The following is a 9,339-nucleotide window of genomic DNA, read 5'->3' on the forward strand; positions in this document are numbered from 1 at the left end:
TGGTAGATGGCTGCCCCCCCGAGCCTGGTTCTGCTGGAGGTTTCTTCCTATTAAAGGGAGTTTTTCCTTCTCACTCTAACCTAGTGCTTGCTCATAGGGGGTCCCTTGACTATAGTGGTTTTCTCCCTATTATTGTAGGGTCTTTCAATTCAATAGAATCTAATTAAAAAGTCTTGATATGTCATTTGGTATGTAATATACTTTTTTTTACTTTAACCTCAACCTTTTTTTAATTTTGAGAAATTATATCACTTGAAAGCACAAAAAACTGTTAATAGCTACCATCAGTGAAACTGTACTGAATCTTGGCAGTGGCTGAAAAGACAGTACTAGCCTTTGTCTGTTGCCGTCTGTGCTCAGTTGTGCCTCCCCTTGCAAACTAAATTCTGCAATCAAAAGCAGAATTCTGCACAATAGTCATATGAAACATGGAACATGTGAGGTTAAACGAACAGCTGACAAGAGATTTGGTATTTTTCAGTGGAATAAGCTCTAAAAATAGGGGTACTGCGAGGTACATGCACATTTTTTTTCTACTTGTTATTTCCTGTGTGAGGAAGCAGGTCTGACCCACAGGAGGTGGAGTCAGGATCCGTTGCCCATCTTGGCTCGAAGTGGATGCCATCCTAGATGAATATTAAGCACCCACACCACCCACATAAACACCACCTGCCGAGGCTGCACTGTTCACAGCCTGTTTGTGGAGGATTCTGCGAGCTGCAAACTGCACTTTCTGTTTTTAAAGAGAGTACAAGATTGCAGTTTCATCATGATTTGCATACACGATACATACGTTGATTTCTGTTCCTGGATGCCCAACATAACCTCATTAACATTATAATTCTGGCATGGGTACAGCAGCCCAATGAGTGTGGCTCATCGTCGTCGCAGTCATCCTCTTCTCCACTGTATCACATGAGCGCTGAGGGCCTGTGAGAGGCACCTCCACCTCCTCAGAGATGCAGATTTGAGCGTCCTACATGTGTTGATGATATGGCCCTTTCACTTAAACACACAGACACCTACAAGTGCACACGCACAGACACCCACATACTTTAAAGTAGCAGCAGACAGTACTCTCATGACTACCTGAATCCTAATTTTCATGTTTCCCGGGTGGCAAAAATTCATGTTTTAAGGCTCAGTTTGGTTGATTTATTCTGCTCTTGCTCTTTCTGACATTTGGTTACCTTGTTGTGTAGTGATAGCTCCATTATAGCTTTAACCTCTCTGGATTAAGAGCCTCCATCTCACAGTGAGTTAAGAGAACAGAGACACATCATATGAAAACCCTGACAGCTGAATACAGTGTTATGTAAACAGCCAAATGCCTGGGAGCTGTTGTTGCTTCTGCAGTGTTATTGGTACATAGTTAAAACATTTCCTAAATGGCTTTTATATAATAAATCAGAGTAATTGGGCAGGTTTAAAAACACTGATAAATCAGTCAAAAGTTTAATGATTGGTCAGTTATCAGTTTCATTCAGCATTGTTAACAATCTGAACCTTTTTGATTTGATATACAAGCAACAAGAAAAAAGTCTAGCACTCAGATTTCATTAAAAAAACATAAATAAGTGATAATATTCTCCCAATTTCTGGTTCATGCAGAGCGGTCAGTCTACGTGTCAACAAGAAAGAGAAGATGGATATTTTGTATAATGGTTCTTTTGAAGGTTTGAACAAAATGCATGATTGATTGATTGATTTAAGTTTCAAGCACTGACATGAAACACATGCTCTGCAGAAAGTAAGCCAAATGTTTCCAATCTAACAATCTAATTCAGTTAACTCAGTTAACTAACAAGCATTGAACCTACACATTGCAACTTAGCAAAGAAGGCCAAAGATAACAAATTTTGACAGACAACAATGTGATTCCCTAAGACTTATTTGCCAAAAATCCAAGAGAGAGTGCCGACAGTTATCTATAAAACACGATGGAGGCTCTGTCATGTCTAGGCCTACATTTCATCCAGTGGTGTTATGGATTTTTCCTAACTTGATGGAAAAACATCTGATCTTGATCCACTATCAGCACTATCTGAAAAGCATCTGACTAGCAACAAACTCATTTTTCAGCATGACAGTGACCACAAACAAACTGCCAATGAAGTGAAAGGACACCTGGAAAGAAAATCTTTGATGTTGTCTGTGTATCTACAATAGTACACCTTTAGTATATGAACATATTTTATTTAAATGTAGGTACAATATCACTTCAGCTTGCCTACATCATTAGTTCCCTTCCCCATGTCTGCTTTTCTTTTTTCTTTTTTGCTTCATGTGGCAGCAGCTCAGGAGAATGGTGGGTGTAAAAAAGGTCTTGAGCCACATAACACCCACAATGTCATGACAGCATGTGCTCTATGTTATGCATTTAATACAGGTGAGTCACCAAGTGCCTCTTTTCAGAGAAGTCTTATCAAGGGTTCATTTAAAACTTGCTTTTACTCAGAGCTACTTTCATTGTACACTGTATGTGTGTGTCCACACACACACACAAAGAAGCCAGTTTTAGCAGTTGGAAGGTGAACGCTGAACAACGTGAGTGGCACAGCATGTGGGAGAGAATGGATATCCATGGGCTTCAGGGCCATTAGTTCATTTAACAAGAAGTGAAATTCCTCCAAGGGAGCACGGCGTGAAGAGGCCTGTGATTTACAAAGCGATGGTGTTGGGGTGAGGTCTGACTGATGAGTTTTTTCTGTGTTTTTTAAAGTTAGAGACGGTCATGTTTTAAAATCAATAAAAGGTTTATCAGAAGAACAATAGATCAGTTTCCCTTTAACTCAGAGTCCATAAACTGATGGACTTGAGGAAACTGAGTAAAAGATACGCCGGTGTCAGCAGTCCAGCCATCATATCAAATGAAATCTGGCACGTGCTATTGTGTTAAAGTCCCCAGGTGCAATTTTTCTGCTTTCTCCACTGACCCAGCTAAACCTGCCATTTGCTGCAGCTTCCTCCCAGTGAGGCAGACCTTTACTCCTGATGCGCCCGAGTGTTACCCGCCTCTGTATGTTGTGGACATCAAACAAATGCATTTGTTATCCATTTGTACAATTTATTGAGCTGTCAGAGATGAGTGGGTCTGCAAGGCCACGAAAAGGGCCTGTCAGGTGGAAGATGGAGAGGGGAGCTTTGTGGCCCTCCATCTCTTCCACATCACTGCAGAAAAAAGAATTTCTGTCAGAGCTGATAGATTATGGAAGTGGGTACAGGTGGTTCATAGGAAATGGCATTGAAGGCAAATCCTCTTGTTCAACAGGAAATCAGTGAGAAGTTTTAGTTTTTGCAAAAATCCTTATGTTGGCCTTAGAGACACAGACCTGGAGACCAGTTGACAACCTCCTGGAAATCTCTGTTTGATAGGGAAGTATGTGTGTTCCTCAACCAGTTGTGAGTGGTTGTTGGAGGTTGCCAGCAGTTGCTGTGAAAGTAATTGATAAAGTCTTATGTATGAAAGCCTAGAAACTGATCGGTGACCCAATAGTAAACACTGGTTACTAGTGAAAGGTGTATAGTTCAGTTAAGCTAGTGATCACAACTGGTCTACTAAAGGTATACAGAGGTGCACCAAAAGCCTCGCCAGTACTTACGTGAAATACGTCAGCTTGTCTGCAAACACTTGCAAAAGACTTGCCAAGCAATAGTGAAACTGAAAATCGTAAAAAGTGAGACTGTTACTTTTCAAAGTAAAAGTTGTGCTTTTTCTGCGATCAACACATTTCAAAAGATGCAACTTTTACTTTGAAAATCAATTACCGGTTTATCAGATACTAGAAGAGTTTAGAATGATCATTACTTGCAGACTGGACAAGTTGAAAATATTCAGAACTTGTAGACAAACATTGCAATCTCCATTTCAGGTGCATTTTTGCATGTTTCTCCCTTGCAGAAATTCATCCACTGCACAAGAAAGTGCGTTGTATTCAGTGTACTGCTTGAAAGACAGCGTCTTCTCAAGCCACTCCAAATATCAGAGGTCAGAAGTCTACCAATCAGCACTTTAAAAGGGAAATACTGTGCATATCATTTCTTAAACTTTTTGATTGTCTTTATGCAAAACCACAAGAAATCGAGTCCCGATGTGATTTGGACTTTTGGATCTCATTGCTGCTTCCCCTCTTTAATCAATCCTCCCTTTTGCTGTGGCAAAAGAACACACTCCGCTAATGCACTGTTGTCCAAAATGTCTCCGCCTGAAAGCTAATATTATAGTCCTCTAAATCCGAAGGCAGAAGGAACAACCTACTGTTTGCCATCTGGTTCTGGCAGGCTAGCAACCCTGAGTCAGGATAATAATTGATGATAACGGAGGGAGCAAAGACACTAAGGGGTCTGCCTCGTGGTCAATAACATATCAGCGGTCCCTGTGATTGGCAGCTCCTGGTGAGCTGTCAGGTTCTTCAGTGGCAACCCTGTAACTCTTAGTAATTGTCCCCTTCCATCCATCTCGCTTTCATCATGGCTATCTTCTGTCTTATTGTGAAATTTAAAAAACAAAACAAAAATCCAATAATGTCCCATGTTTTTATTATCTGAAATAAAAACACAAGTGACATTTATTAAAGCTTGAAATTGATTCACAGTTTCTGCTCTTCGACATTTGCTCTCTGCTATGGGGCAGCAATGACCTCGCCTCAACCTTAGCGATGACACGCACACCATGGTTACGCAGTGACAGCAGGCCAGCTGCTGCCTCTTTCCTGGAACGGAAGGTGTGTGAAATCTCAATTCAGCCTAAGACTGCTGTGTCCTTGTATCAAATCAAAGGGCATTAGAGGCACTGAATAGACACACGGACCGATGATTGTTTTGGGTGAATATGAATGCGTCATTTTAGTGCTTTTGTCCCTGCAGGAAAAGCTATCCCCGACTCAAATGACACATCTACCGGTGCTAAAATGTTATATAACTGCGAGGAAGCAAAAGTCAGATTGTGTTTACGCCGTGATTCCGAAAGGAGGTCATTAATAACGTTGACAAGTTCTAGGAAAGTGTCATCATGTCACGTTGGTCGTTACGACTTGATTAGGCGAGTTGTGCTGTAGCTGGCACTGTTTTCCTTTCTAAATTTGATCAGGGAATGGAAACGCAAAGTTACCACGAGCTGCATTGTTTGTCACAGAACAAGGCAGGTGATCACCCAAACCACGTCACTCTCAGGTGTGTTTAATTAGCAAGGAGGATTAAGTAGTCCGTGGAGGATGAGGGCATGTTGAGTCACTGATAAGAAAACATTTTTAGTAACAGTGAATGGGCTTTGTTGAACTTGTCCCAGATGTGCTCAGTTTCTTGCCTTCCTACACTTATCTAGTCCCAGTTGTTTGTAGCTCAGCGAAGGTACCAAGAAGGCCCAGCTCTGTGTTTTGTTTCCACATGCAAGTTGTTTCTTGAAGCACCTTGAGAGACTGCTTTCTTTTTTCTTTTCTTTTTTTTTTTTATCACTGAAAGTGCATTCTCCCCCGTGGCTAATTAAGTTATTTAGAACCGGGGATAACACCTTAACTTGACACCAGCTTTAATTTCTAATCAGGCATTCAAAGTGGCTCCTGCCTAGGCCAGGCCCGCTGTGAATGAGAGATCGGGTATTTACCACGACATCTTTGCTTTATTGCATATATCTGTGCAATTAGCAAGTCTCATGGTACCAACTCATTCGCATTCTGAATATTTCATCCACATTTCATTCATTTCTCTTTATTCCAGTTTTCATATTTAGGGGATTGATAGTAGGGGGGGTTTATGTCATGCATAGAGGTAAACTGAGCATACCTCACTATGTTGGTATTATGTTAATAATCAGTCCTGGGTTTGAAGAAATGTATCTAAACAACTGGGTAATTTTGGTGTTGGGCAACAAAGCACACTACAATGAATAAAAGTTAGATACTATGTAGTAGCTATCTGTTATGTTGAAGAAAGATTAGATAAAAGGGAATTTATTGTTTACAGGCAATTGTTTTCTAGGAATTTATCAATGTTCCTCTTACAGTTCCAAGCTGTCAGTGTCACAAGACATAATAATAGTTGAAACAGCCTGCAAGGACGCACGCAATCCAGATGGATCAAGTCCATTTCCTGGGATGAACTGAAAAAACAAAAACAAGCAGAGTCTCACTGTTCTGCAGCTCATGATAAGAAGTGGCATAGTGTTATTGAACTCTGCCCAATCACTGAGGTCCACTTTATCAGATTAATCCTAAAGGTGGCCTCCAATTTACAAATGATAAGCCGAGGCTGGTTTCTTTAGTGTGTAATTTTGCTGACACAGCCTTGATTTTTTCTAACTTACAGTTTTAAAAATACTCACTAGTATGGAAATTGTGCTATTTGTTAATTACATTTGGTGACCTGTGACAATTCTACAGCCGTTATCATGAACAAATGATATAGAATTTTAAACACGCTAATGTCTTAAGTACAGGAATACTTCACCTCTGAGTGGAATTGATGAGTCTGTAGATACCTGGTAAATTATTCATGCAAGCTCAGAAATGGATTGCACTGTTAGGCTGGAAGTATGCCAGAAAAAAGTTTTAAAACTCCTCAATAGGCATTAAAAGAATGAGCTCTAAAGAAAGTGTCTTTGAAAGAGGCATGATTATTAACTGCTGCCTGAGAATTCTTATAAAGGAAAGGGAGTCTGGCCCGATGCAATGTCACGGTAGCCCAACCAAGAAGTGCACTGATCATCTGGATATAACTGCAGTATGCTCAGTGCACAACAAATCCCTGAGTGGGTGAGTTATACTGAAGCTTAAATCACAAAAGCAGATTGAAGGTGACTCAAAATTATTACTCCACATCCAGGAAATGTGTCCCATTTTCTGATATGCTAATGCTAATCATGCAGGGTCGAGGTGACGGTCATATGAGCATCACTGGAATAACTCACGTGAGTAAGGCCAAAGTGTAATTTTTTGATGACGTGTATGTATAATGTTCAGGATCAGAAACTAGGAACATTTTAGAATCAAAGTGTTTTATTTAGCTCTAGAAATGGCAATGCCAGGCTAACTAGGCTACAATGATCATTAATACTTAAAATACTTACTAGTAGCATTGAAAAAAAATCACTTTTTTGTGGTTTCAAATGACTTTGTTGATTCCATATTTTTCCTATAGTATCAGCATGTGGTTCACATTTACAGATGACTCAAACACTGTTTGAAGGACTTGAAATTGTATGATTATTCTTACAGTCTATGTCCATGTGGACATTCTAGCATATACAGCTTTATGGAAAAGCCATCTTACCGCCTTGGAATAATTTATTCACCAGCTTTATATTTATTTATCGTAAAACTATAAAGTGGCATCTCAGTAATCGTAGGAACCTACTGAGTTACTGCAATAATATGAGCTTGTCATGATACCATGATCTGACAATGATATGATTTTGTTATGAAAAAAGATGATGTTGACAGAATAACTTCCACCAGGTAAAGACAACCCACAGGAAGCATCTGCTGATGAATTTCAGCCCCACTTGAATGAGCGAATGGCTCGTAGTGGCACACAAAGGACCCGCTGAGGGTCTGATGAAGCCGGATGGTGAACAGTGAGCTAGGTGGAAGCGGAGTAATGTTTCCTCTCACCTCCACCATTTGGCACACTTTTGGTCCTGCTGAGATTTATATTAGAAATTAAAATTAAACTCTAGTCTTGTGGAGCGCAAACAGCTGTGTAAAGGGTCTCAGTCACAAGTCTTGACAACAAAGGATTAAATAATTTAATTAGTGGTACCAACGTGAGCTTCACGTTTGTAGATCTGAGTACAATGACGCAAACACGGTTTTAAGGCATATGTGTACAATTGAGATTTTAGTGGTAATTTGTAATATTTTGATTATTCTTACAAGCTATGAAAAATAAAACAGAATAACCTGCCAGCTTCTCGGTGCACAGAATACACACTAACTGTATCTCAAATCATATTTCCTTTCTTAAACTTGCTTTTTTGAGTACGTAGTTTAGTGCAGGCTGACATACAGCCATTTATTGTGCACAGTAAGTGTGTCTGCAAAATCTTAATATAAAATATCGAAATAGTGACTAGTAAGCTGTTTATATACTGCACAGGTGCAATGCAGAGAAACAAATACCTGCTAACTAGTGTTAAATAACAAACACAGTCCTACAATTTAACCAAAAACAACCATTTGCCATAAGTTTGCTACATATAGAAAAAGGAGGTACTGGCTAACAATCTTCAGCCATTGAGAGGAGGATACACCATCATCGCTAATGTTTGGTAGGTATCTATGCCAACTTGTTATTTTCAGTACAGAGTATTACGTGTGGCCAGAGCCTTTATAAATCATGTTCATAAATTGCAGTAGTTAGCACATCAGTCTTGGTCACTCCCTGTAAGTGCACAACTGCCCTTTTAAAAATCATTAACTATGAAGTGTACTAACTGAATGTCTAATACTACAAGTACTACAGTAGTTTGACATAGCTATATTTAGAGGAGCAGTTCATAATCATGTGGGCTTTTGATTGTTATTTTCAGTGTTACTGCAAAAGGAGATTGATAATCACATTGAAATCCTCAAACAAACAGTGGTCTTAATCTGTATGATTAAAGGGACTCGAGTCACTGAGAGGACTGAATCTGACATTGAGCGATTTCCGGGGTTTTTTGTTTTTTAATTTAATGTTGCTTTCACTGTGTTTTTATTGTAGATTTGATCTGATTTACTATTTCCCTTGACAAGAAAATACCTTCAGGCAAGGCCATTATCATGAAACCTTGAAAAAGTCTTCACACAGTTGAGGAGAATACCTTGAACTTGTTGCACTTCATTATGACAGCCTGGAGCAAACTGTGAACAAACACAGAGAGGGATGGATGGATAGATGCATTATTTCAAGGAAAAAAAGGATAACTGCTAACATACCCCCCCACCAACAGAGTGAATAGATCTCTCAAAGCCTGTCTCATCTTCCCTCAAACATTTGCTAAGTGTACTGATACAGTATAGTCTTGCATGTAAATGGGACATTTACATATGAGCATAATGCACTATTCATCACAGGAGTTCCTTTTTATTTTGACTGCTCTGTCAACAGCAAAATTTTCTCGATTGAGTTCATTTGCAACAAACAAAAGTGAAAATACTGCATTTAAATTAACCCCACAGACCTCACATGGTAAATGCTGGCCATGTTTTTCTCCTTGAGTAATTATTCTGTTCAAATAGCATATATTTCTCTCCAGGCAGAGAGTGCTCGGGCTGAATGGATGCTGCCACTGCATAATGGTCCTCAGACGTTTGTTTCCTAGGCAACGTGGGGAGGGCATGTGGAAAGGGAGGTATAAAAACA

This window comes from Oreochromis niloticus, linkage group LG19 (genome assembly GCF_001858045.2).
Source record: "Oreochromis niloticus isolate F11D_XX linkage group LG19, O_niloticus_UMD_NMBU, whole genome shotgun sequence".
Lineage (NCBI taxonomy): Eukaryota > Metazoa > Chordata > Actinopteri > Cichliformes > Cichlidae > Oreochromis > Oreochromis niloticus.